The sequence below is a fragment of the Pelodiscus sinensis genome, chromosome 6 (genome assembly GCF_052426305.1).
Source record: "Pelodiscus sinensis isolate ZL-2025 chromosome 6, ASM5242630v1, whole genome shotgun sequence".
NCBI lineage: Eukaryota > Metazoa > Chordata > Testudines > Trionychidae > Pelodiscus > Pelodiscus sinensis.
The window spans coordinates 109,559,943-109,587,505 of record NC_143057.1 but is presented as its reverse complement, the minus strand read 5'-3'; the positions used below and the strand labels follow the sequence as shown (position 1 = coordinate 109,587,505).

At 45.2% G+C, this 27,563-nt stretch overlaps 1 protein-coding gene across 1 annotated transcript in view; it reads right to left on the bottom strand.

The window, feature by feature from the left end:
* GOLPH3 (golgi phosphoprotein 3) overlaps nucleotides 1-27,563 on the bottom strand; it is a 51,557-nt gene that overhangs the window by 22,717 nt on the left and 1,277 nt on the right. The gene's annotated exons all lie outside the window — the stretch shown is intronic.

The window sequence follows — 27,563 nt, the reverse complement described above, 5'->3', positions numbered from 1 at the left end:
TTGTAAATATCATGATTATGCATAATAATAGATAAGCAATCCCAGATCAAATGAAAGGATCTACTTAAAACACAGAAACGCCTTTTTTGTGAGTTGGTCACAGCACAAATAGGCAAGTAAAACATCCACTAAATCTGCTATTTATGCACACCTGTGTCGTGTGTGGTTTCTCTGCAGTGTTTCTCTAACTGGGAGTCCCAATCCAAAATTGCAAGCCTATTGTAGGGCGATTGCTATATGTCACCCTTACCTCTCTGGTGCTTTCAGAACTGGAAAACTAGAGAGCAGAAGTAAGGTGGTATGGCATGATACGGTCACCCTTACTTCTTCACTGCTACTGAGAGCAGTGCCTGGCTAGCAGTCTCCACTCTTTGCTCTGCCTTTAGTACTGGACAGCCATAAAGTGGCAGGTGCTGGCCCAGTACCCAACTCTAAAAGCGCCACAAAAGTAAGAGGGCAACAGTATATAGTACAGGATAAAAGTATACAAAAAAGAGAAGATTTCATGGTCCATACCACAATTTTCACAGCATCGAATTTGTCAGACCTCTAAGTATATGCAACACTTTACTCTGTTTGAGAAGAGTACATTGAATAAAGTATTTCACAGGAGTAGCCATGTTAGTCTGTAATTTTAAAAACAAGTGATCCTGTGGTACATCTACACATCAAGGCTAAAGTTGAATTAAGCTACACAACTTCAGCTACGTCACCCTTAGGCTACACCTACACTGAAAGGTTTTTGTGCAAAAAAAAGGCCATTTTTGCGCAAAAACCCATGGAGCGTCCACACCTAAAATGTGCTTTTGAGCAAGGAAATCAAGAGTAAAATGGCAGAACAGAGGGGCTTTTTCCGTCGTAGGTAAATCTCCTTTTACACAAGGCATAACTAGCTGCGCCGCCCCCCCCCCCGCCCCCCCCGAGCAGACCAGGGAGACGCGGAGCAAATCCTCTGAGGACGCGGGCGGCGGGATCGCGACGCCTCTCTGTGGTCCCGCCACCCACGTCTCCCTGGTCTGCTGGGGGAGGGGGGGCACAGCTAGCCCCCCCCCCCAGCAGACCAGGCTTTTCTCACCGCGGAGGACGCGGGCGGTTCTGCCGCCCGCATCCTCCGCAGCGAGAAAAGCCGCTCCGCATCTCCCTGGTCTGCTGGGGCCCCCCCCCAGCTCGCTCTGCATCTCCCTGGTCTGCTGGGGGCCCCCCCCCCCCCAGCAGACCAGTGAGACGCGGAGCAGCTTTTCTCGCCACGGCTTTGCTCTGCGTCTCCCTGGTCTGCTGGGGGCCCCCCCCTCAGCTTTTCTCGCCACGGCTTTGCTCTGTGTCTCCCTGGTCTGCTGGGGTCACCCCCCCCCCCCAGCAGACCAGGGAAACGCAGAGCAGCTTTTCTCGCCTTGGAGGACGCGGGCGGCGGGACCGCAGCGCATCTGGGCGGTCCGCCGCCCAAGTCCTCCGCGGCCAGAAAAGCCCCATTCGTATCTAGGGATCTGACATAAGTCGGATCCACGTAAGTCGGGGACTGCCTGTACTTATTTTACTGAGGTAAGTTGACAGGAGACCCCTTCCCTGTCGACTTCTCTTGAGCTTCTCATTCAGGTGGAGTGCCAGAGTCTAGGGAAAAGTAATCAGCAATTGATCTACTGCATGTATACTAGACTTGATAAATCAACCCTTGCTGGATAGATTGCTCCCCAGTGATCCGGCCAGTAGTGAAAAGAAGCTCCAAATTAGGGATGTTAAATGTCAGTTAACTGAATAGTCAATTAACCTCATGAATTCTTATCAGTTAGTTGACTATTCTATAGCCCCCAGGGGTGGGGCCGGCAGCCAGTATGTTCTGCCACTCTGCACTGCTGCCTCTACTTAAAAACCAGTTCCCCTTGCAGGCCAGCTGCCTGTCATCCTGCACAGCTGGCTCTGATACAGAGGCAGCAGTACAGGGTGGAAGCAACCCCTGTCTGGGGAGGGAGGGGGGGAGGGTCTGTGCTCCTGGACCTGGCAAGAGCCAGAAATGAGTCAGGCTGCCTGCCCACCGGGCTCCTAATACTCTTTAAATGCAGAGCCACAGTAGGAGTAGGTCCCAGACCCAGCGCGAGCCACGACTGAGCCAGGCTGCTGGCAAGCACGCTAAAAAATGTATTGGCAAGGGGGTGAGAGGGGAATGTGTGTAGTCTATCATTTACAGTGTTTCTCAACCAGTGGTACAAGTACCCTTAGGGGTACCTGAGAGAAGCCTGGTGGGGTACATCAACACCTGAAATTTTGAGAAAACTGAATTTTTGTTTTAAGTTTTACAGCGCTTTATTATTTTTGTAGTTTTTACACCCAAAAATTTCATCGTCCGCCCGGCTACCATTAAGTTGTTTAAACAAATGTGTTGCAATGGTAGAAAAAAATGTTGTGTGTCTCAAAACTGTAGGTACTGGGGGTACTTACAATTTTTTTGGTGAGGAAAGGGGTACTTTATAATAAAAAGAAGTTTAGAAACAATGGTCTATAGCATTAGCCTATAAGCTTTTGCCTTTCGGTTAATCAACTACACTATGTTAAATATTGAGTGACTTACTAGTCGAGTAGTGGATGGGCACTTCCGCATTCCTCCTTGTACATTTCAAAGGAGGAATGCAGAACTCACTGTGCAGCCCGGGGCCAGCAGGAAGTCCCGCTGACTCCGGGCTGCACACGGGTGTGCCAGCTTTGAAATGTACAAGAGTCCCCCGTGGGGGCTCTTGTGCATTTCAAAGCAGAAGCACCCGCATGGAGCCTGGTGTCAGCGGGGGACTCTGAGTCCCCTGCTACCCTAGGCTCCATGCTACCCTGCCACTTTGAAATGCCACACAGAGCCCAGGGTCAGCTGGGAACTACCCAGTTGATTCCAGGCTGCTCACGGTATTTCCACAGAGCGTGGGATCAGCTGGGGACTACCCAGTTGATTCCAGGCTGCTCACGGAATTTCCACAGAGCGCGGGATCAGCTGGTGACTCCCCAGCTGACTCTGGGTTTTGTATGGCATTTCCACAGAGCCCGGGATCAGCTGGGTTTGAAATGCTACGCTGGAACCCGGAATCAGGTGAGAAGTCCCCAGCTGACCCCAGGCTCCAAGTGGCTGCCCCAAAGAGACAGCACTGCACAGAGCACGAGCTCAGCTGTGCGGCGCTGCCACTTTGAAACTACGAGGCAGCATTTCAAAGAGGTAGCACCGCATAGCTCTGTGCGGCACAGACGCTTTGAAATACTCCCTCTTCCCCCCCCCCCCCCCCCACTTTGCTGCCTCCGTCTGATAGAGGCGGGGGAGGGATACTAGTTGACTTGACTATCCAATAAGCATTTGCTTACCAGATAGTCGACTAGTCCTTAACATCCTTAATCCCTATCCCAAATAGCCCCATCAGGAACTATGGAGCCTGGAAGCCCAGACTACCAAGAAGCAGTAGAGGCTCTGAGTTGGCAATGATTTTCTTACGTAAAAATAAAAAAAAATTCTGACAATGTTTAATTTTCCCCACAGAAAATTTCAATTTTACAGAACGTGAGTTTTCTGTCAAAATCATTCCAATGGAAAACTCTCAACCAGCTTTAGTTTTACTCTGAAAATGGAGGAGAGGGCACAGAATCCATGAAGTCCAATAGGACTTCTGCTTCTGATTTTATGTTGAAGACATTCTGATACTTTGATGACTGACAACAGAATAAAACTGTAGAGGCGTGTCTATACTAGGAAATTATTTCAAAATAATTTATTTTGAAATAACTCTTGAAATAACTATTTCAAAATCGTGTGTCTACAATACAGGGAAGCGTCGAAATTAGTTCGAGGCAGGCTCCCTCAATATGGATACACTACTCCGACTTAGAGCTTTAGAAAGTACTGGAGAGTAATTACTGTGAATGACTCTGGGGGAATAGTTATTTCAAAATAGCAGCAGTGGAGCATCCACACTACCACTATTTTGAAACTATTATTATTCCTCATGGAAAGCAGGAGTTATTATTTCAAAACACCAGCCCCTTATTTCAAAATAACTCCCTAATGCAGACCAGGGCTAGGTGTTTCTTCCTATGCCTCCTATTTCACAAATTATTTTGACACTAGGCTGCATACTTACTTTCCCCATACAATAGTTTCCTGCTGCCTATTAACATGTAAATAATTCCTACATTACATTCCAGCTTTCTTTTAAACAAGCATTCATTAAGTAAAAATGACTTTGGTGTGCTGTCTCGCAAAGCTGCAATGGGAACAGTGTGTCAAGCAGCCTTGTTCTGAAAATTTATTGGAAGGAGCAGCTCAGTGAACTAAATTAAAAAAATTAGGAAAACGTTATCTTTGCACTGTCAGTAACATCAACTGTTCAATTCCTTGTAGTAGTCAACTCAAATCACAAAAAGGGAGAGTTTTTCCTGTATGTAACTTATTATGCTGTTAATTGTTGCATTACCATAACTACATCCTTTTTTGTCTCAAAGCATCTTTTGCTTGGGGAAACACATTCATCTGAAGATTGGGAGTTTTTAGCCACCTGCCAAAACATTCCCTTCGCTTCCACTTGTTGCTATCCAAGCTGTAAGCAATATGATTCTATGGATGCTATTTCTGTGTCAGCCAAAATCTAAATGGTATGCTATCGCAAGGTTATGATACTGGGTAAGCTATTACTGCATTTTTGAAACATTTGTTTCCTTTGCTTATAATTATGATACACCACTCCTTTCTGTACTTGTGCAGACAAGTCTTAATGTCTATGGCTTATTGGTTAATTGTGTACTCGACTACACAAGGACATCCCTAACCAAGACCCCAGCATTTCATTTTCTTTCCCCTTTCCTTAAATGTACAGCATCCGTATTTCCTGTTCTGCACAAGTACCCCTTTTAACCATTCCTCTTAACTGCTGTTAATGTACAACTTCCACAACAGATTGAACCTGTATAATCTGGATTTCCCTCATCTGGCAACATTTGTTTTCATCATCCGTGGGTGCTCCAGGACTAGAACCTTCATGGAGAAAAGCCAGGGGACACTGTGCTCCGCAACTCCTCCCCCACCTTTCCAGACATTATGGAGTAGCCTTTCAGGGAGAGAATTTAAGGGGAAGGGACAGGAGGTACAGTAAAACTCCAATTGTCCAGCATCCGGTGGTCCGGCACTCCCAACAGTCCGGCACGAACTGGAGCCCGGAAGTGCTCTGGCCAGCCGGACAATTGGAGCTGCTCCGCGCCGCTTTCCCAAGTCCGCTGCTGCCACTGCTGAAACTGACCAGCTGCGGACCTGGGGAAGCGGCACGGAGCAGAGCAGCTGGGGTGCTGCCGGGTTGGTCCTGCAGAGCCACCCCTCACCTCCCTGCTCGGCGCCCGGCAGCACCCCACCTGCTCTGCCCCATGACTTCCCCAAGTCCGCCGCTGCTGAAACTGACCAGTGGCGGACTTGGGGAAAGGCGAGCAGAGCAGCTAGGGTACTGCCCTGAGCGGCGCTGCGGGACCAACCAGGCAGCACCCCAGCTGCTCTGCCCCAGAGCTTCCCCAAGTCCGCCGCTGCTGAAACTGACCAGTGGCGGACTTGGGGAAGCCGTAGGGCAGAACAGCTGGGATGCTGCCGGGTTGTTCCCACAGCGCCGCTCCTCACCAACACCGGGTTCACCCCATGCTGCACCGTTTCCCACCCGACTCCCCCCCCCCCCCGGACCCATCACAGCCCCTCTGCCATAGTACCTCTTGATACTCCGACATATCCGATAATCCGGCACCCCCTGGGTCCCAAAAGTGCCAGATTATCGGAAGTCTGCTGTACTCAGGGGAAGAGGTGGGGCAATGGCAGAGCCTCACAGCCCATGGCTGTGAGCACAGCCTGGCAGTGCTCTGCCAATGGCATTGGGGCCTTAATCCTGGCCCCCAGCTGTGGGGTTCTGCAGCCACCTCACCTCTCACACTGAGCACCTCCTCAGCCCCACTGTGTGAATGCTGGCTCCTCTACTTCCACTAGAACACAACGCTGCAGCCAGCAGAAGCAGAGAAGCCAGCTTGACCACCATCACCTGGTAAATTCCCTCATACAGGACCAGTCAGGTGCTGAGGTTTCCAGACCAGAGAAGTTCACTTTCCTCTGCTCAAGTCCACACACCAGGCATTTCATTGTAACTACACAACTCCCCAAGGAGTTTTTTTCATTTTAAGACCCCTTCCATCTTCTTAATAATAGTATCCTAATAATATTTTATATAACTTTTCCCCCTCATCTACAGTCACTTGAGGAGGGGGAGAGAGAACATAAATGGGTAAGCAGCATGTGTCAGGACAGAAACTGCATCACTGGCACAGGCAACTGCTCACCACACCACTCACTTGCAGCACAGATAAGTACCTCCTGACTGGGACCAAGGAGAGAGAGATACTCAACTTCTGAGGACTCGCGCTGTCAGTCATTCAGCTTTGTCCAACTACTTTTTTCCTTTTCCCATTGGACAGGTGAGTAGGGAAGGGACAGATAATCAGATAGAGATTTCTTTATAGGTTAGGAGTTTCAGGTCAATATATTTAAGGGGATGAATGATACAGGCAAGAGAGAAGTCTCTTCACAAGAGTCCATTTAAGGATAATCTAAAAACATTCTACACTATGGAGACTATACCAGCATAGCTAGATCACTGTAACTATGGCAGCATTACCCTGTAGCACAGATGCAGCCTCACCTACGGCAGGCTGATCTAAAATATGCAAGGCAATAGTTCTGTTTCAATTGACCGGATCTGTGTTTGAACAATAATCTTATATGAAAATCAGCTAATCAAAATCAATTTTTAGTAAGGCATCACAGCTAACTTTTCTAAAAAGCTTCAAAAATCTAAAAAGTGACTAAAGCTTAAATTTTTAGGTTAGGTTTGGATTTGGTCTCTATTAACTGTTTTTCTATCATAGTACTGTACCTACTAAATTAGCAGAGAGTTTAAATAACAACTTTTAAGATTTTTTTAAACAATGTTTTGAAATTCAACTAATGCCAAGTAACAAATACTAAAATATATGCATATTAACTAATTTACACATGATTAGAAATACCCAAATACTTTACCTGATGGGACTCAGTGTCACTATAAATTTGATAACTACAGCCAAGCTGGGGAAAACTCTACCATCTTGTATTAGTATTTCAGGATAATCCTTCAGTCTTTTCAAGCATGCCCTTCACTTTGTTTTTAAGCAATACTTAATTTTATTCTTCCAGGGAGAATTTGTTGAAAAAGCTCTCAACACATTAATAAGCCAAAAAACCATAAGCACTGCAAAATAAAGTATTTAGACAATATGTTCTTGCTTTGTTTACAATCATTCCCATGGTAAACCTTTTACTATTAAAAAACCTAATGTATGTGCTTATTTTTCTTTTGTAATATGACTTGTAATATTTCAATTTTACACATACACCACTGGTATGGAAGTCACATAATAAAATACTGGCATACCAGAAGAGTTTATTTTTTGAAGCTCCACAAAAAACTGAAAGCATTACAGAGTAACTGCCTACTGTTTATAACATGGCTAACTAAAACATGCGTCTTTATCTAGTACAATCAAGCTGTTATTCTCCAATTTGCCTAGATATTAAAAAAGACATAGCAATGATTTATAGCTGCCTATTTTCCAAATCTAATTCTTGAATTAAAATCATAATGAGCTCTAATCTACCTTTGTTATTTGAGTCTCAATTCAATTTTTACCAAGAGAAACTCTCTTTGAACATATGTAACTTACATGAAATAGAATACAATGTAGCCCCCCATGGTCATTTCTACAATTGGAAAATGGTGTATTTTCAACATGTTATCTATCATTCCAGTGTAGACAAGACAAGTTTTAAAACACATTAATTAAAACACATTAGGCACACATTAAAAACAATAAATGCCTTGTCTATACTACAGTGTTACCAAGTGTTGGTTGGTCTGTTACATGCACCCATTTTCCTAGTGAAGATAAGGCATTAGTTACATATTATAGCCTGGGGGAGAAGTATAATAGAATGTATGTGGGTAAGGCTCACCAATCTGACTAGAAGGTTCTAGGTGTTAGTCTTCCTTACCCAGGTCACATAAGTTGAAAGCTATAAAGCTATTTCTGGGGGTGGATCTGGGGACCCACAACAGCAGCCACGCTCACAATGAGGATAATACCAAATTAAAACAATTTTTATTACAACAGGTATTAAGATGGCAAAGAAAACAAAGCATACAGCACCAATTACACAGATTGATTCAATCACCTCTGAGGATAACATTAACAAAATCTGGTTATATAAACTGTACTTCTCTAACTATACAGATAGAATTACCTAATATAATACCATACTGACATCTCCTTCTCCAAGAAGACAGAGTGTAGAAGGACCAGCCTCCCTCCGCTTGCGGAACTTAGGTGCAAGGTGAAGTATGGAAAACTTAGAAGCAAAGACTTAGAATAAGTACGGGGAAGCAAAGAGCTTAAATGAAAGAAAGATATACTTGATGAGGAAGAAGCTAGATCTTGTGCTCAAGCCCCAAGCTTCCCTATTCCCATAGCTTTTATTCCTCTTTTTGCATCATAATGACCAGTCTTCTAATAACTAAAACCAGATTTCTGCACCCTAAGATTTTTGTGGGTACACATACTTGATTGGGTGGTGATATTCAGACATGTTTTGAATATGCATGAATAAAATCATGATTCTCCCCCCTCCCTTGGACTCATTCCCAAACATGGAAAAAGCAGGAATTTTGCAGTTAGATAGAGGGGGCCTGTTTCTTCCCTTTTCCTTAATCCACAATGTTAGTAAACTGGGTTTTGCAGTTTTGGATTTATTTTAGGCCTCACGAATGACAGACCCCATCTGTGTACTTACCCAACTGAAAATTTCGACACAAGGTCTTTCAGAATTTCTAAAAAGATATTAAGGATATATAATTTCTAAAAGATAATTAACCCTTACTTATCACACTACGCTACTGCTAAAGCTAAATCATACAGGCCAAATCAAGTCCTGCAAACCTTGCATTACTGGCATTTCTATTCAAATATAGAAAAAGGGATAGAATAGGAAAAGATATAGTTTGGCAGGCTACAATATAAGTTACCCCTTGTAAACTTTTGATAATTAAATTAGTGTCTCAGCAAGCTGCATACTGATTTTACAGTTGTATGTCAGATTTACATACTGCTACGCAAACCTTATTTTCTAATGAACTATCTGCTGCAGATTCAAATAGCAGTTTTAATTAAAAACATTACTTCCAAATGTAATTAATGTTTTATACACAGTAATAAGAGCTGGTGTTGTAAATGTTAATTTCTAGGCTACTTAACTCAGCTAAAGTTTTAGCAGAGCACTGCACAATTTATAAAAACTGAACTGAGATTTTGCAAAACCTGGGCTTGCAGCTGAACTAACTATAAACCATTTTTTTAAATCATGCTCCTAAGTTTATAGGCAGGTATCTAAATTGGTAGCACTTCATTATAATATTTTAAGTTATTTTAAGGACAGTAAGTACTGTGCTTAATCTAACTGATTATTCAGACCAAAATACATCTTTACTTCTAGAGAGATGAGGTTCTCTGTTCATTATCCTTTTAGTAGAAACTGTTTTTTTTTAAACACAATCTAAGAATAATGTTCTGAAAACTTTTGAAGGGAAGGGAAAGAACAGAATCTGGCTTTCTGAGCCTTCAAAACTGCACTGTGTGGAAAGGGATTATAACTCTCAAAACTATGCTTTTCTCAGTTAGCGTAATGGTCACAAAATAAAAAGTATATTTACAATATAAATTCTCATAATGTTAATTTAAAATCTGCAGCATTCAGATTTGTTTCAGAGGTACTTTATAAATGGCTCTCATTTCTGCTATATAGTCTTCTTGCTTTCTCAGATTACAATATTTATTCATAGCAGGTTGCAACAATGAATGTTGAGTTCTTGTTTTTGAAGAGCTTCTTGTTGAAGCTTTTCTAAACATATCATACTTATTTGCTATGGGGTCAGAGTATTATACATCCATTCAAATGGCCTGCTTCTTCCATTTGCAGTGCAATGCACTGATACATAAAAAGTCCCCGTTTTAGATGGACTATCTGAAATGCTGTTTGATGCAAAGGAAAATAGCAAGCTTTTCCGAACATCATGTTCGGAATTAGTTTAGCCCAGGCAGATGACTAAAAGCAGAATCTAACAGATGGCTGCATCTTGGAAACTAGAAAGCATTTCTGTGAGAAAATCCATGGGGGTGACCCCACTTTTAAGAATATGAATTAGTAATTTTTTTTTATCTCATTTTTCTAATACTGATTTTTTTAAGTCACCCTAACAAATGAATTGAAGGGTAAGTATCACTTAGAGTCTAAACAATACAGTTATGTAAGAGGGGAATAAAAGCCCCAAAAGCTGTTCCCATCTGTTCACTTTCCCACCTCATACCAACTTTTTAGGAAGACTTTGCCTCTTTTTTCCCCTTTTTCTTTTTTTTTGGGGGGGGGGGGGGAGGGAGGCAAAAGATGAACATTACATTTTGAATTGAACACAACTATGAGTTGAGCTGCATGTCCTCTGGCAAGAAGTTGTATAGCTGGGATCTTTATGGCAAGACTACTCTGCCCCAGCTCTGACAGTCTTTTCTTGTGCATCTTAAACTGTATTGGCACTGTGCAGTGCAATTATTTCAGTGGGTCACAGAAATTATCCCAGAGGGAATTAAGTACCAACCCATTAACAGACCCGCAGATTAGAACCAGGACATCAAACTTGGAAATTAACAGTCTTGGAAACCTTGGATCATATATACAATCCTTCATGTCACCTACTGTTGAGTAGGAGACTTGCCACTCAGCTACATCAGCAGCAGCTTCTATGTTGGGGTTATGCTTGTTCCCAGATAATCAGCTGCAACAGTCTAATCTGCTGCTGACAAAAACTAGCATTACAATGTCTTAGATCAGTGGCGGGCAATAGTTTTTGATGGGGGAAGGGTGCCACTCAAAAAATTTGGAAAGTGGTCAAGGGCCATTATATTAATGGAGAAGGTACAGGGTCTGGGATGGAGGTTGTATGCAGAACAGATCAAGTTTGGGTGAAGGAGGCAGTCGTGACCTAGGGCACTCGACTGGGGTGCAGGAAGTTGGATTGTCACCTTGGGCGCAGGGAATTGGGGTACAGGAGAGGGTACAGGGATTTGGGTTGTGAGCAAGGGCAGGAGACGTCTGACCTGGGTCAGAGATTGGGATGCCAGATCTGGGATTCGGGCGCAGGATGGGGGAAGAGGATTTGGGTATGTGGAGTAGAGGGCAGGAGTGAGGGACAGAGCGTAGGCAAGGGAGGGACTGGGGTGCCAGAGGCAGGGTCTGGCCACGAGACTTACCAGCCAGCAGCCCGTTCTTGAATCAGCCTCCCTGCCAGCCAGTGTTCCCTCTAAGCTGCTTGGTAGCACAGCTTCACAGGTGATTATTCAGCCCCACCCAGTCAGTCAGCTTCATGCACAGAGCCCTGAGCCTCTGACTGGGCAGGGCTGATTAATCACCTGTGAAGCTGTGCTGCCACACAGCACAGAGGGAACACTGCTGCCTGCCTCACTCCCACACAGGCTGCAGCCATGTGCTCTGGAGCCGCTTGTGCTTTGTGGCTGCCCATTATTGAAACGAGAAGCTCCCACTGGCCGGTTTCTGGCCAGAAACCAGCCAATGGGATTGTGCTGGGGGCAGGAGCAGCTCCTAATGTTTCCCCACTCTCTTCCTAACTCACAGTTTCCAAAGAAAAAACACTCTGCAGCCACATTTCTGAGCAGCATGCAGATGGGGCAAGGCAAGTGGGAAGCCTGCCTGGGGCTCCCTGCAGGGTCCACGGGCCAGATCCAGTAGCTTGGTAGGCCAGATCTGGCCTGCCAGCCATATTTTGCTCACGCCTGTGTTGGATCCTCATCTAACAGAAAGCAGCATGTTGTTCTGCTCATCTGAAGGTGGGAAACATACATTAACTAAAAGAATTACCCAGCATTGCTCGGGTCCTTCAGGGCAGAAAGATGGCGGTGTCAAGGGTGCAGGAGTTGGGGGCTCAGTGCAGATAGTGGTGGGTGCAAGAATCAGGGCAGAGGGTTGATTGCGGGGGAGCTCAGGGCAGGGAGAAGAGATACAGGGTAGAGGGCAGAAGATTGGGGGGCTCCCCAGTGTTGACTGTAGCAGCGAGGATGGTGCTACAAGCTGCTGGCCCTTCCCACCACAGCTCCTCTGGGGGGGCTGCAGTGCCCAGCTCTGGCCACCAGCTCCTGGGAACAGGGGCGAGGCTGCATGGCCTGTCCCCGGCAGGCACTTGGGATAGGGGCCCAGTTACTTGTGGACAGTGGCCCATAATATAGTGAGATCTTAATACATGTTATGCTGATCATTCTATTCCTGGTGCGACTGCCACCCTGAGGTCACTCTGCAGTATAATGTCCCTTGGGCTAGCTGTCCCCAGTGGTCATTGCGGAGCATAGCTATCCTTGCTCTCAGCCCCCGCCTTTCTGTGTTATGGAAAACAATCAGATTCCAGGAACATACCCTTATATTTTCAAGCAAGATCAGAATTTGGTTATACCAAGAAAAGGGGAAGCTGCATACCAAATTTGGTGGTCCTAGCTTTTAGGCTGTGTCTAGACTGGCCAGTTTTACTGGAAATTCAGCCACTTTTCCGGGAAAACTTGCCAGCTGTCTACACTGGCCGCTTGAATTTCTGCAAAAGCACTGACTTACTACTGTAAGAAATCAGTGCTTTTTGTGGAAATACTATGCTGCTCCCGTTCAGGCAAAAGTCCCTTTTGCGCAAAACTTTTGCACAAAAGGGCCAGTGTAGATAGCTCGGATTTGTTTTCTACAAAAAAGCCCCGATCGCGAAAATGGCGATTGGGGCTTTTTTGCAGAAAAGCGCATCTAGCTTGGCGACAGACGCTTTTCCGCAAAAAGTGCTTTTGTGGAAAAGCGTCCGTGCCAATCTAGACGCTCTGTTCCGAAAATGCTTTAAATGGAAAACTTTTCCGTTAAAAGCATTTCCAGAAAATCATGTCAGTCTAGATGTAGCCTTACTGTTTAGGAGGAATTATTGAATAAACGGACTCACAAACAGATGGACAGACACACAAACTCTCTAATTTATTATTTAATACACACACACACACACACACACACACACACAAATAAATAAATAAATAAATAAATAAAAGCAAGGTAAGTCCAGTCTTACTCTGAGGCTTCCAAACATTTTAATGTTCAAAGTCTTCCTTCTATCAGTATATTGATGAAGGTTTAACAACTGTGTTCCCACTTCTGGTTTTTCGTCATTCATTTTCCCACCCATCACACACACAGACTTTAAGGATAGAAGGGACCATTATGATAACCTAATTTGACTTCCTGTACATTGCAAAACACAACCTCATTCACCCACTCCTGTAACAGATCCCGAACTTCTGGCTGAGTTACTGAAGTCCTAAAATCATGATTTAAAGACTTAAGTTACAGCGAATCCACCACTTACACTAATTTAAATCTGCAAGTGATCCATGCCCCAGGGCTGCAGAGGAAATGAAAAAATAGGGTCTCTGCCAATATAGTTGGGGTGGCGGGATGAGGTCGTATTTCTTCTTGACCTTCAGCTAGGGATGTTAACTAGCAATTAATTTACTAGTCAAGTAGTCGATGGAATTTCCATCGACAACTCGACTAGTCAATAGGCACTTGCACACTCCACCTTTGAAATGTACAAGAGGGGCTCTTATGCATTTCAAGATGAAATGCCAGGGGGAGCCCGGGATCAGGTGGGGGCTTCCCAGCTAACCCCAGGCTCAGTGCGGCGTTGCCACTTCGAAATGCTGGATGGAGCCCAAGATCAGCTGAGGTCCATGAGGGTGGGCGAGATTCTGTGGCCTGCACTGTGCAGGGGGTCAGACTAGATGATCATAATGGTCCCTTCTGACCTTAAAGTCTATGTGCCACTGCTGCTTTGAAGTACCCCCGCTTCCTCCGCTCTTGCTGCCTCTATCTGATAGGGATAGGGGAAGTGACAAGACGACTATCTTGTCGACTATCTGATAAGCATTTGCTTATTGGATAGTTGTCTAGTTGACTAGTCCTTAACATCCCTACCTTGAACAGGAGGCCAAATCTACCAGCCAGACACCTGCGAAAGAATTCTCTATAGCAATTCAAAATCCTTCCTTTCTACAGTCCCATCACCAGTCATTGCTGCTGGCTAGCTATCATAGGCACATCTGCTGCTAGCTATCATAGGCAGTCTCTTCTTATCATCTCCTCCATACATTTATCAGTCTAAAACCCCTTGGAAGGGGCCAGGTTAAGTAATGAAAAAGATTCTAGATACTACATATGTAAACATAATGGAAAAAAACTTAGAGCTATTATCCAAGAAATATAACATATTAATAAAATAAAAAGCATTATTCCATATGCACAAGAGGCATAGGAGAAAAATGAATTAAGGTTGAAAAAAAAATACTCAATACTATTTCCCTAGGAACAAGGCCTATTAATATGGGTGAAAGATACCTACATTTAGGATCATGCATCCTGCAATTTCAAGGATCAGAAAAGCTATTCATACAGAACACAATATAGGGTTCTCATGTAACACTGCAGGCTTTAGTTTTGGACTACTTAATTGTGTGCTGCCTTAACATTTTTTAAGGTTTTTTATGGAATTACAAAAAAATTAACTTATGAGGTCAGTGATTAAATGCCTCATTAGAAGAAATAATGTTAACTGACTGTCAAGAATCTAAATGAATGCAGGATTTTACTACAAGGATGTGATCAAGTTTCCCTTTGCAGACCTTTGTCCAATGTAATTGAGTTATTAGAGAGCAGATGCATCTTAGCTGCTATATATGGGCACCTCTACACAGCAGGGCTAATGTCAAATTAAGCTGCACACCTTCAGCTATGTCAATTGCATAGCTTAAGTCAAAATAGCTTAATTTGGTTTTTGGGGCTGTCTACACAGCAGGAAGTCAAAGGAAAAAAAAAAAACACTCTTCCTTTGACTTCTCTTACTTCTCATGAAATGAAGGTTACCATGAGTCAGAGTAAGAGTCCTCCAGCTCGACATTATTTCAGAATAATGGCTTTTAGTGTATGCGTACTGTTATTTTGGAATCAAGTCAGTTATTCCAAAATAACGCTGCTGTGTAGACATACCCTATCTGTCAGCCATGTAAAAACCACTTACAGGCTGAAGCCCTACATGGTTTAAACTCAGGTAAGAAAGTTAAAATATAATGCAAAGTCTGTGTTCTACTTTTTGTAGAGCAATTTTCAGTTTTGAAGTTTTCAAAAGCATGCTCTCTTCTACAGTGGTTTTTCAAGCCAGCACCCGTAATGATCTGTCAGTTATTTCAGTAACTCACAAAATGACCTAAAATAACTTTTTTCATAAATCATTGTTCAGTATCTAGCTCAAAGAGTCAAATGTCTACTGCTGCCCAAGCTACACAAATTAATAATTAAACTTCTCTGTATGTCTATGCCAAGAGACGTTCACAGTTATAAGTTACAGAAAAATTACTGTATTTGTCTAAGCTGCAGACTGCAATACATAACAGTAAGTACCTCAGCATATTTTACAATTGCAATGTGTTGTGTTTCAGCACATTGAGACTTAGGGGTGTTAAAAAGCATTGCGTTTTCTTTGAAAACATGTTACACATTCACACATGGGGAAGAGGCCGCTCCCCATGTGTACCCGCTCCCGTCTGCACACCCTCCCCTCCCCCGCTGTCTCCATATCACAGCGGATTGGGGAGAGGAAGAGGTGGCTATGTGGAGCTGATGATTAAAAGCCAGCACCAGCTCCCATCTGCTCCATCCCACCCCGTTTCTGATACAGTGATACAGAGGTAGGGGTGTCCTAGCGTGTAACCATGATGGGCAACTGATGAGCCCAGGCTCATGGTTAACAGTTTAAATAAATACACTATCACATCCATATTGGGAATCAGTTAAAATATTTTATCTGTAGTTTGCATATCAATTATTTACAGTATAACAGAGGACCTATTGAGGATCGTTTCATAATTCATCATTTTTTCCCAATAAATCAGTTGTAGCACATCTGTAAATAGTGTGGGAACTAGGGATATAAACGAGTAGTTGTCCACTTGCATTCCCCTCTCCCCTGCCCAGCTATTACTACATTTAAGCTTCAGAGCCACAACGGAGAGGAGTAGTCCCCGGACCAGGCAAGAGCCAGTACTGAGGCTTCCTCCCTTATCAACTAACCATGTAGTAGATTAGAAATTCTATTGATTACAGGCAGTCCCCGAGTTACGAGGATCCGACTTATGTCGGATCCGCAGTTATGAACGGGGCTTTTCTCGCCCCGGAGGACGGGAGCGGCGGGACGCCCAGATGCGCCGCGGTCCACTGCCCCCGTCCTCCGAGGCGAGAAAAGCTGCTCCCTGTCTCCCTGGTCTGCAGGGAGACGGGGAGCAAAGCCGCGGAGCACGCCTCCAGGGGGACAGCCCAGGCGCGCTTGGGCTGTCCCGCTGCGGGCGTGCTCCAAGGCTTTGCTCCCTGTCTCCCTGGTCTGACCAGCAGACCAGGGAGATGGGGAGCAAAGCCTCGGAGCACTCCCGCAGTGGGACAGCTGCGGCGTGCCTGAACTGTCCCGCTGCCCGTGTGCTTTGCGGCTTTGCTCCACGTCTCCCAGGTCAGCAGACCAGGGAGACGGAGAAAAGCCGTGGAGGACTTGGGCGGTCCCGCCACCCCCGTCTCCCTGGTCTGCTGGGGGGGAGGGTGCAGATAGTGCCCCCCCCCAGCAGACCAGGCTTTTCTTGCCTACCCCTGGGGTAGAGCAGCTGGGGGCTGGCGGGTTGGTCCCGCAGCGCCGCTCCGGACCAACCCGGCAGCACCCCAGCTGCTCTGCCCCCGGCGTCCTGATTCAGCCGCTGCTGGTCAGTTTCAGCAGCAGCTGAATCAGGACGCCTGGGGCAGAGCAGCTGGGGTGCTGCTGGGTTGCTCCAGTAGTGCCGAGGAGCCGCGCTACTGGAGCAACCCAGCAGCACCCCAGCTGCTCTGCCCCAGGCGTCCCCAAGTCAGCCGCTGCTGAAACTGACCAGCGGCTGACTACAGGAAGCCCGAGGCAGATTTGCTCTGCCCCAGGCTTCCTGGAATCAGCCGCTGATCAGTTTCAGCAGCAGCTGACTTTGGGACGCCTGGGTTTCTTAAGTTGAATCTGTATGCAAGTTAGAACTGGCGTCCAGATTCAGACGTGGTTGAAACTGATCAGTTTCAGCAGCAGCTGACGCCAGTTCCGACTTACATACAGATTCAACTTAAGAACAAACCTACAGTCCCTATCTTGTACGTAACCCGGGGACTGCCTGTACACGATTAGTTAATTACTCATTTCCTAACATATCTAGTGGCAATAAGTTATATACACACCCCTGCTGCCTCAGTATCAGAGGCAGCGGGGGGTGGAGGTGAGGCAGAAGCCAGTGCCTGTGGGGAGCTATCTTTTAAGCCAGCTTCCTGTGCATGCTGGCTCTCGCAGAGCTTTCTGTCCTCCCCCGTACTGCTACCTCCAACAGAGGCAGCAGAGTGGAGTGGCAGGTGGGAGCTGGTGCTTAGGGAGAGCCAGCTTGAAGCATGTCCCGTGGGCTGCTCCTCCCCTTCCCTCCCCCACATGCTGCTGCCTCTGTATCAGATGCAGCAGTGCAGGCAGGAGCTGATATGCACACTGGTACACAGCTTTTAAGCTGGCTCTCCACGCACATCAGTTCCCATGGCTGTCTGCTCTTTCCCCTCCCAGGGGCAGCAGTGCGTGAGGACAGGAGGGAGCCGGTTTTCTGGGGAAACTGGCTTAAAAGCCAGCTCTCCATGGGCACCAGCTCCCACCTGGCCCTCTGCGTGTAAAGATGTAACCCCTAAAAAAAAAAAAACCTGCGGTTACACATTTACACAAATGCATGTTTGTTAATGTCCCTAGTGTGGACATATTGCTCTAATTGAAAACATATTCATTTTTTACAAGGATGATTCAAAAAGAAGCCAGTAGCTGTTATAGAAAGCAGCCAAAGAACAGTAGTTTTCAAAGGGACTGACCCCAAAGCGAGAGACAGTACAGAAGATGAAGAGCTGTTCCGAGCAAACTAGTCTATACTGCTTGTTTAAATTACACTTCTATAAAAAAAAAATTCCTATCCTCCCAAAATTTACTTCCTTAAGTGCTTCAGTAAGTTCATCTTCCTTAAGTGCTTCAGTAAATTCATCAGAGTAACCCACTTTCACTGTTCCTTTTGTAAGTACTATCTTAAAGTGTAATATAGTAAAATCTTTCTTCTGCTATAACAATAGAGCAGGGCTACACAATACGTGGCCCATGGGCCACATGCAGCCCGTTTGTTTGAGGCCCACAGTGCGGTTTGGGTTTTCGTGGGGCTCAACACACAGCCTGTGGGTGGAATCCTTTGAACATAGCCTCCTCTGGGAACATGCTCCACAACAGCGAGGCATCTCCCAGGTAGGGTGAGCATTAAAAGATACAAGCAGATGGGCTGGCAGAACAGACAGTTACAGGGAGTCATCATTTCTAGCTCCCAGGGAGAAGGTGCCAGCAGCGCCGGGGCACTGTGAGAAGTGCCCACAAGGCTAAGCAGCCAGCAGAGCGTGAGAGGTGCTGACTGGCTCACACTGGCCACGGGTTTGGGTCCAGTGCCGCGGCTTAAGGCTTAATCTTTGTATTTATGCCTGTCAGTGTGAAAGAAGCTATTTGCATAAATATTTGCATGTATATGCAACCACACTTAAATTGCGTCCCTCAGCATGTGCTGTGAATATCATGGTGGCCCCTGGGGCTTCCAAAGTTGAGTAGCCAATTGTCATCCTCCAACTTCAAAAAGATAGCACCCTTGAATCACAGAAATTTGTACTTTGTGTGAAAGCCAAAAACTCTCTAAATGGATTCAAATAGATCTTGTATTTAAAGAGTGGGCACAAAAATTGAAAGAAAAGCCAGAGAACATGAATGAATAGGACATGAGTAGGAAACTGGATTGTCAGAGTTTTGAAATATTCCTAAGACTGGCAGAGTTATTTTGGTCCACCACCATTTATTAATTTGTACATACATGTGCAACACACAGTTATTTTTAAAACAGTAATTCTGTTCATTAAAAATGTATCATTGTTTTCTATCATAGCAGCCAGAAAACTTCTGAACATATAAAATTAGAAACAAGTCACTTGTCAAGTACTTATCCAAGCAAAAATAATAGAAGTGGAAAATGATAAGAATGGACCATCAAACTAAAGCACTCGAACACATGACTCCTTTAGTCAATGGCTTTAAAAAAAAGTCTGGATGAACTGGGTTTCCTTTTTGGAGTTTAATTTCTGAAGGATTTACAGAGGAATTGTAGAATTTCCTGAAAATGTGATGATCCCTGAAGAATCCTAATTATGTACTGTGTTCCAATATGTTAGCTATTCCCCCCCCAAGGATACCACATCTGTCAGTTAACATTAGTCTCCACCATCCGAGAAGCATGCCAAGGTGCTATTAATTGAAATCTCATCAACTTAAGAATATTTCAGTCTCCTAGATCTTTCAAGCTACCCAACTCCAGATATCTTTAGATACATCACTATTTCATAATATATAGATTTTTATCTAGAATGTCAACTGTGTTATTCAAAGACTATATTCTATAGAAAACTGCTTGCAATAGGGATGCTGAAATGTAAAAACACAGCAGTTACATCATTACTCACACCCGCAGCGACAACCGGCTCCTTGGGAGCTGGTGTGCATAGGAAACTGGCTTTTAAGCCAGCTCGTGGCTACAGATGTTAAATTACAGTGTCTGACTAATCATGTAGTAGATTAATTGTGTAGTCAAAACAAACTGTGTCAATAAGGATTGCTCTGCATAGCCTCAGCCGGAATAGCTACAGGAGCCAGCTCAAGCCGGGACTGAGCAGTCCTGGCTCACGCTAATCTGGAAGCCACCCGTGTTGCGGCTCTGCATTTTAAATGTAGTAAGAGCTGCCAGGTTCTTACTATATTTAAAATTCAGAGGTGCAGCATCCCCGACCAGCACGAGCTGGGACTGCTTGGTGCCGGCTCGTGCTGAGTCCAGCAGTCTCTGTGGCAGCCAGTCCTGTCCGGCACGAACATAGGCTGGTGCTGGAGCAGCCTCTGTTCATGGCAGCCAGGGCTGGCCACTGTTCAGCACCAGCCCCTGTTTGCAGCAGCCAGGATTGGCTGCAGACAGAGGCTGCTCTGGTACCACCCCTCTTCGCAGCAGCCAGAGCTGACCACCGTGAACAGAGGCTGCTTGCCGGCAGCAGCCCCTGTCTGCAGGGAGAAAGAGGCAGCTCCCCGCTGGGACCCACACAGACAGGGGCTGCTGCCAGAGCAGCCTCCTCTATACCCCCATTTTCTCTGATAGTGATAGGGGTGGGAGGCAGCACCGGCTCCTATCCTCACCACCTTGCTGTTTCTCATAGAGGCAGCAAGAGGGGAGAATCATAGAATCATAGAACTGGAAGAGACCTCAGAAGGTCATCAAGTCCAGCCCCCTGCTCTAGGCAGGACCAATTCCAACTAAATCAACCCGGCCAGGGCTTTGTCAAGCTGAGACTTAAACACCTCTAGGGATGGAGACTCCACTACTTCCCTAGGTAACCCATTCCAGTGCTTCACCACCTTCCTAGTGAAATAGTTTTTCCTAATATCCGATCTGGACCTCTCCCACCACAACTTGAGACCATTGCTCCTTGTTCTGCCATCTGTCACTACTGAGAACAGCCTCTCTCCATCCTCTTTGGAACCTCCCTTCAGGAAGTTGAAGGCTGCTATCAAATCCTCCCTCACTCCTCGCTTCTGCAGATTAAACAGACCCAAGTCCCTCAGCCTCTCCTCATAAGTCATATGCTCCAGTCCCCTAATCATTTTGGTTGCCCTCCGCTGGACCCTCTCCAATGCGTCCACATCCTTTTTGTAGTGGGGGGCCCAGAACTGGACACAATACTCCAGATGCGGCCTCACCAAAGCCGAATAAAGGGGAATGATGACATCTCTGGATCTGCTGGCAATGCTCCTCTTAATGCGACCTAATATGCCATTAGCCTTCTTGGCTACAAGGGCACACTGTTGACTCATATCCAGCTTCTCATCCACTGTAACCCCCAGGTCCTTTTCTGCAGAACTACTACTTAACCGGTTGGTCCCCAGCTTGTAACTATGCTTGGGATTCTTCCGTCCCAAGTGCAGGACTCTACACTTGTCCTTGTTGAACCTCATCAGATTTCTTGTGGCCCAATCCTCCAATTTGTCTAAGTCATTCTGTACCCTATCTCTGCCCTTAAGAGTATCTACCTCTCCCCCCAGCTTAGCGTCATCCGCAAACTAAGCGGGGAAGTGAGTAGTCAATACTCCAGCTGACTACCAGAGAAGCATAAGAAGTAGACTAGTTGACTCCTTGCTAACATCCCTATTCCCAACATGTACTGGCTTCTGCCTGCTACTGCTGCCTCTGATACTGAGACAGCACTATGGGGTGGCAGCCAGCTCCTGGGGAGGTGGTGCATGCTGGGAGCTGGCTTTTATATGCTTACATCCCTAGCTTGCACACAGAAAGCTAAACAGAAATGTAAACCTCTGTAAGTATTTTGCCTCAGTATCCACACGATGCGTCAGAATGTTTAACGAGACATGTATGTGTGCACATATACTTGTTTTTACGACTTTTTTCTGTATATAAACTTGCTATTAAAATATCAGAAAGGTTATGTGCATATGGAAAAAATAAGGAGAAATAATCAACAGGAAAAAGTAATATGAACTCATAATGTATGAACAATATCATAAGTAAGGGTCTGCTCTGGACACATGTATATTGCACACACAGAAAATACAAGTAGAGAATTAGTAAAGTAAAAAAGCAAATTTGTCTATACCAAGGATGTCCCAGGCTTTGTTGAACCAACTATAGAGTGATTACACACTGCAGGCATCAATTGAGAATATTGCTATGATTTAATTAAAATAGTGCATCTCTTTTGATAGGGTCCACATAGAAAACTACAATACATTGGACATATTTAGCTGTGTGAAATTCCAAGAACTACATGCTGTTTGAACCTTTTACAAAAATGTTTTTTGTTTTTTTCTAAGGAAAGCTTTACCACATATTTAAATTACAAATTGCACCCATTTCAACAGCTTCCCTTCTAGCATCACCTAAACTATATACATATGTTAAATTATATTGACAGAATACTAACACATATTATCTAGACTGTTTCCATCACTCCCTCAAGTTTTTAAAGAAAAGAAAGCAGAGTTATTATTTAGCTAAGATACGAATATTAAATTCCAAATCAACTTTTCCTGTCAGGTACCTACAGTTTTTAGGAGAAAAAGAGATGTTAGCCTAATAAAGCTATACTGAAGTTTTCTATGACTAGAACTCAACACTGAATCACTTGGTTTGATATTGATCGTATAGCACTGTAATAAGCATATAAGACTTAGCTTGAAATTCAGTCACTTTTAAAAGTGAGTTTTAAAGTACTTTTGGGTACTATACCTGCTCCTAAGTCTCCCTACCATTTTTTGTGGTGTCATAGTCACAGGTGACTAATTTTAAAAATGTTTTTCTCTAGCCTGTTGTTGTAAGGAAGACCCACACAAACAAACTTGAAAAATCAACCATAAAGATAGAAACAACTAAACTAACTATACAAAAAAGTACTGCCAAATGCACAAAGTAGACTATTTGGAAAAAGTGAGAAAATTATTTTTGTTTACTAATATTGATTAGTATGACTCACCATAAACTAGGGATGTTAAATGGCAGTTAATCAACTAATTGAGTAGTTGATGGAGTAGTCGGGAGCTAACCCTGTTGCAGCTTTGCATTTTAAGCATTGTAAGAGTGCACCACAGTATCCCAGAGCCGGTGCAAACCAGGACTGCTTAGTTCTGGCTTGCACTGGCCCTGGAAGCTACCCCAGCTACGGCTAGGCATTGTAAATGTAGTTGTGCTGGCTCCGGGACGCTGCAGCTCTGCCCTCCCCGCCCCACTGAAACAGTGGCTCTTGCTCCCCAAAGGCAGCAGGGGTGATGAGTTGTCAACTCGACTACCCAATAAGCATATACATTTTAAATGTAGTAAAATCCAGGCTGGGCTCGCACCGGGTCAAGCAGCCCCAATCTGTGGGGACGGGTCCTAGCTTATCCGATAGTCATCTACTCAACTACTCGCTTACATCCCTAGTTATGATAAGAGGAAGCTGTATACCAAATTTGTTGATCCTAGCCCCTATGGTTTAGGAGTTCTTGAACAGACAGACAGACATACAGGTAGACCAGACAGACCTTCTCTCAAATGTATAGTAGATTTGTATCACCCATAATTTGTTAACGGATATTCTCTCACACACACATGCAAACAATCCCAAATAAAAAGAGCTTATAGTCTAAGGCCCCAATCCTGTAAAGCATCTAAGCACACACTTAACTTTAATTCAGCACGACTACTCTTGTGTGTAAGTAGGGATGTAAGCAAGTAAAGTAGTCTAGGCTTATCAAGTAGTGAAGTCAACTACTTGGGATTCCCCACACTTTGCTGGAGCAGGTGCTAGGAGAAGCTGTCTTAAAAGGAAGGGGTGGGGGAAGCAAGGGAGGCTGCCACGAAGCAGCTTCTTCCCACGGCAGGCTCAGGCTCGCCGTGGGCAGGGGCTGCTCTGCATATCACTAGGTCCAAGAGCTACCTCTGCTGCATCTCTGAGGCTGTGTCTACATTGGCGCGATCTTACGTCAAAGCGGCCGCTTTTGTGCAAAAACATACTGCCTGTCTACACTGGCGGGGAGTTCTTGCACAAGAACACTGACATTCTAATGTGTGAAATCAGTGCTTCTTGCGCAAGAAATATGATGTTCCCACTCAGGAATAAGCCCTCTTGTGCAACTGTTCTTGCGCAAGAAGCCAATGTAGACAGGCAACATGAATTTCTTGCGCAAGAAAGCCCGATGGTTAAAATGGCCGCCGGAGCTTTCTTGCGCAAGAGCACATCTACACTGGCACGGACGCTCTTGCGCAAAGGCACATGCCAGTCTAGATGCTCTCTTGCGCAAATACTCTTGCGTTGAAGAGTGTTTGCGCAAGATCATGCCAATGTAAATGTAGCCGGAGTTTAAATGTAGTAGGAGCTGAGCTGCTTGCCCACCCAGTTCTTGCTACATTTAAACTGCAGAGCCGCAGCCACGGGGTAACTCCAGGAAGCTTCCTCCCTTATCAACTAATCATGAAGTTGATAGAAATTCTATCGACTACAGCAGAGTTTCCCAAACTATGGGCCGTGGCCTGGGAAAAAAACACACCAGGCCTCCGGGAGGGAAGCGGGGCGGGCTGGAAGGAGGTATGTGTGTGGGAGAAACAGGCCACTGGGAAGCACAGATGGAGGCAGCGGAACTGTCTGGCGGAGATCGGGGGGCGGACGGGTGGGGGAAGCAGAGCTGGATGGGGGGGCAGGGACGGGGGCCTGGATGGGGGAGATCGGGAGGACGAAGATGGGAGAACCAGCTGCCGGAAGCAGGGCTGGATGGGGCAGCAGAGTTGGCTGGGGAGATCGGGAAGAGAAGCAGGGGAGAATCGGCCAGCTGGGAGAGGGTTGGGAGAGCGGGGCTGGCTGGGGAAGATAGGTGGGAGGGAACCAGCCGCTGGAAGTAGGGCTGGACGGGGGCAGCAGGGGAAGGAAAGAGAGAGATCCAGAGGAGAAGCGGGGGGGAGAGAAGGGGGGAGCAAATCGGCCGGTGGGAAGCAGGACTGACCCGGGTACATGGAGACCCGGGCACACGAGTGAGTCCAGCCCCGGGGATTCCATTTTGCCCCCCCAATACCCTCCCTCGAGTAACTGTGAACTGCCTGTCTGGTAGTCACACTCACGCAGTGTGAGCACATCTACCAGCCAGGCAGTTCGCAGCTACGGACTGATACACCTAATAATAATAAAACTTACCTAATTAGAAAATACCGGACATTTTATGTGTCCGGTATTTTCTCAATTTGTTTCCTGGACAGAACCCTCAAATACCAGACTGTCAGGTACAAAACTGGACACCTGGCAACCCAAGCCCTCCTTGCATCCTAGCCAGATATCCTACCCCCAATCTGCTCCTGCTCCCACTTCCTGCAGCACCGGGTCCCCCAAGCCCTGGCCCAGGCTGGGCGGAGGATGCAGCCAGGTAAAACACTGAACATTTATTCATTTTTAATTCTTTTTTATAATCATTTATATTTTTGGGCTGCAAAAAACAGTACTGAAAAAAACAGGTTCCAACTAAAGTAAAAAGTTTGGGAAACCTTGGTCTAGCAAGCTTTCTATCCATCTTACAGTCCATTTATCCAATCCATATTCCCCTAACTTGCTGGCAAGAATATTGTGCGTGGCCATATCAAAAGCTTTGCTAAAGCTGGCACTGGGGGCTTTGGGAGGACCAGAAACAGCTTATTTGAATATTCATCATTTACTTAATGAATATGCAAATATGCAAATGAATGTTCCCAGTCCCCCAAGAGCTCGTGAATGGATTTACTGGTCCCCATGTCAAAAAGTTTGGGAAACCCTGGACTACACAATTAGCTATTTACTTACATCCTAACATCCCAAGTGTAATGTTGAGAATATGTGTAAATATACACAGAACCAGGGCATAAGGCCCTGATGCTTGCCATCAGATTCACAAAGATCCATGTGTCTGTGTGGAGGCCTTACAACTTCACTGGGACACCATGCAAGTGCAAAAATACACCTAAGCAGATCCAATTACAAAAACATGGCCTAAAAACAAATATTACACAAGAGATAGGAAGCAGGGACATAATATACACAATTTTCATATACATATATTTTTAAATGTATCAGTTATACCAATTGCTTCTCAATCAACCATTATTGGTTGATTACTTAATTTTGAAAAACTTAAACAATCAGAAGCTTCAGGGGGTAGTGGAGTTATTCTGTACAGAAAAAAACAACAAATGGTCTCGTAGCACTTTACAGACTAACAAAACATGTAGGCTGTGTCTAGACTGCATCCCTTTTTCGTAAAAGGGATGCAAATTAGACACAGGGCAATTGCAAATGAAGCGGGGATTTAAATCCCCCCCGCTTCATTTGCATAAACATGGCTGCCCCTTTTTTCCGGCTCGGGGCTTTGCCAGAAAAAAGCGCCAGTATAGACGAGGATCTTACGGAAAATAAAGTCTTTTCTCGGAATAAGAGATCTTTCGGAAAAGACTTTATTTTCCGAAAGATCCCCGTCTAGACTGGCGCTTTTTTCCGGCAAAGCCCCGAGCCGGAAAAAAGCGGCAGCCATGTTTATGCAAATGAAGCGGGGGGGATTTAAATCCCCGTTTCATTTGCAATTGCCATGTGTCTAATTTGCATCCCTTTTACGGAAAAGAGATGCAGTCTAGACACAGCCGTAGATGGTATCATGAGCTTTCGTGGGCACAGCCCACTTCTTCAGATCAGATCTGAAGAACATGTAGATGGTATCATGAGCTTTCGTGGGCACAGCCCACTTCTTCAGATCAGATCTGAAGAAGTGGGCTGTGCCCACAAAAGCTCATACCACCATCTACATGTTTTGTTAGTCTATAAAGTGCTACCAGACCATTTGTTGCTTTAAAAAAAACAAAACAAAAAACAATGAATAGTCTAGTAGCCCCTTAAAGACTAACAAAACATGTAGATGGTATTGTGAGCTTTCGTGGGCACAACCCACACTCTCTACTTAATTTGGGGTATTGTGCAACAAGAGTCACTCAAACATGATGGCAGAGGTCAATTTCACATTAGGGATGTTAAATATTGGTTAATGGAATAGTCAAATAACCTCGTAAATTCCCCATCTAGGGAGGTCTCAGCTCCTGGACCCAGCGCAACCCGGAACTGAGCTGGGCTGCTTGCCTACCCAGCTCCTAATACATTTTAAATGCAGAGCCATAGCAGACGTAGGTCCAAGACCGATTGCAAGCCAGGACTGAGCCAGGTTGCTGGCCAGCCTGCTAAAAAATTTTACTGGACTGGGGGTGGGGGGAATCCATTTAGTCTACAGCATTAACCTATAAGCTTTGGTTACCGGTTAATCGACTACATACACTATTACATCCCTATTTCTCATCAGACCTTATTAATGAACACATACAATTTAATGGTACATTCTCCACACACACATACCACACCAACATTTGCTAGTTTGCCTGAAAAGCAGATCAGACTTTTAAGTTTCAAGGTTGCATCAAAGCTGAACGAAAGACCAGCACAGGTATACAATACATACCAAATTAATCAGTCTCCTTTTGTAGGACTGTTTCTACAGCCTCATTCTTAACAGGTAAGGCTTACTGGTTCTGGTTAACCAGTGGGAGCTGCAACAGGTCCCCACCTTCAACAGGCAGGGGGATGCTCCAGCCCAGCTCAGCTCAGGTAGCAGCACACTGGGGGGTGCTCCTGTCCGACTGTCGCAACCCCCGTCAGCAGCAGACCT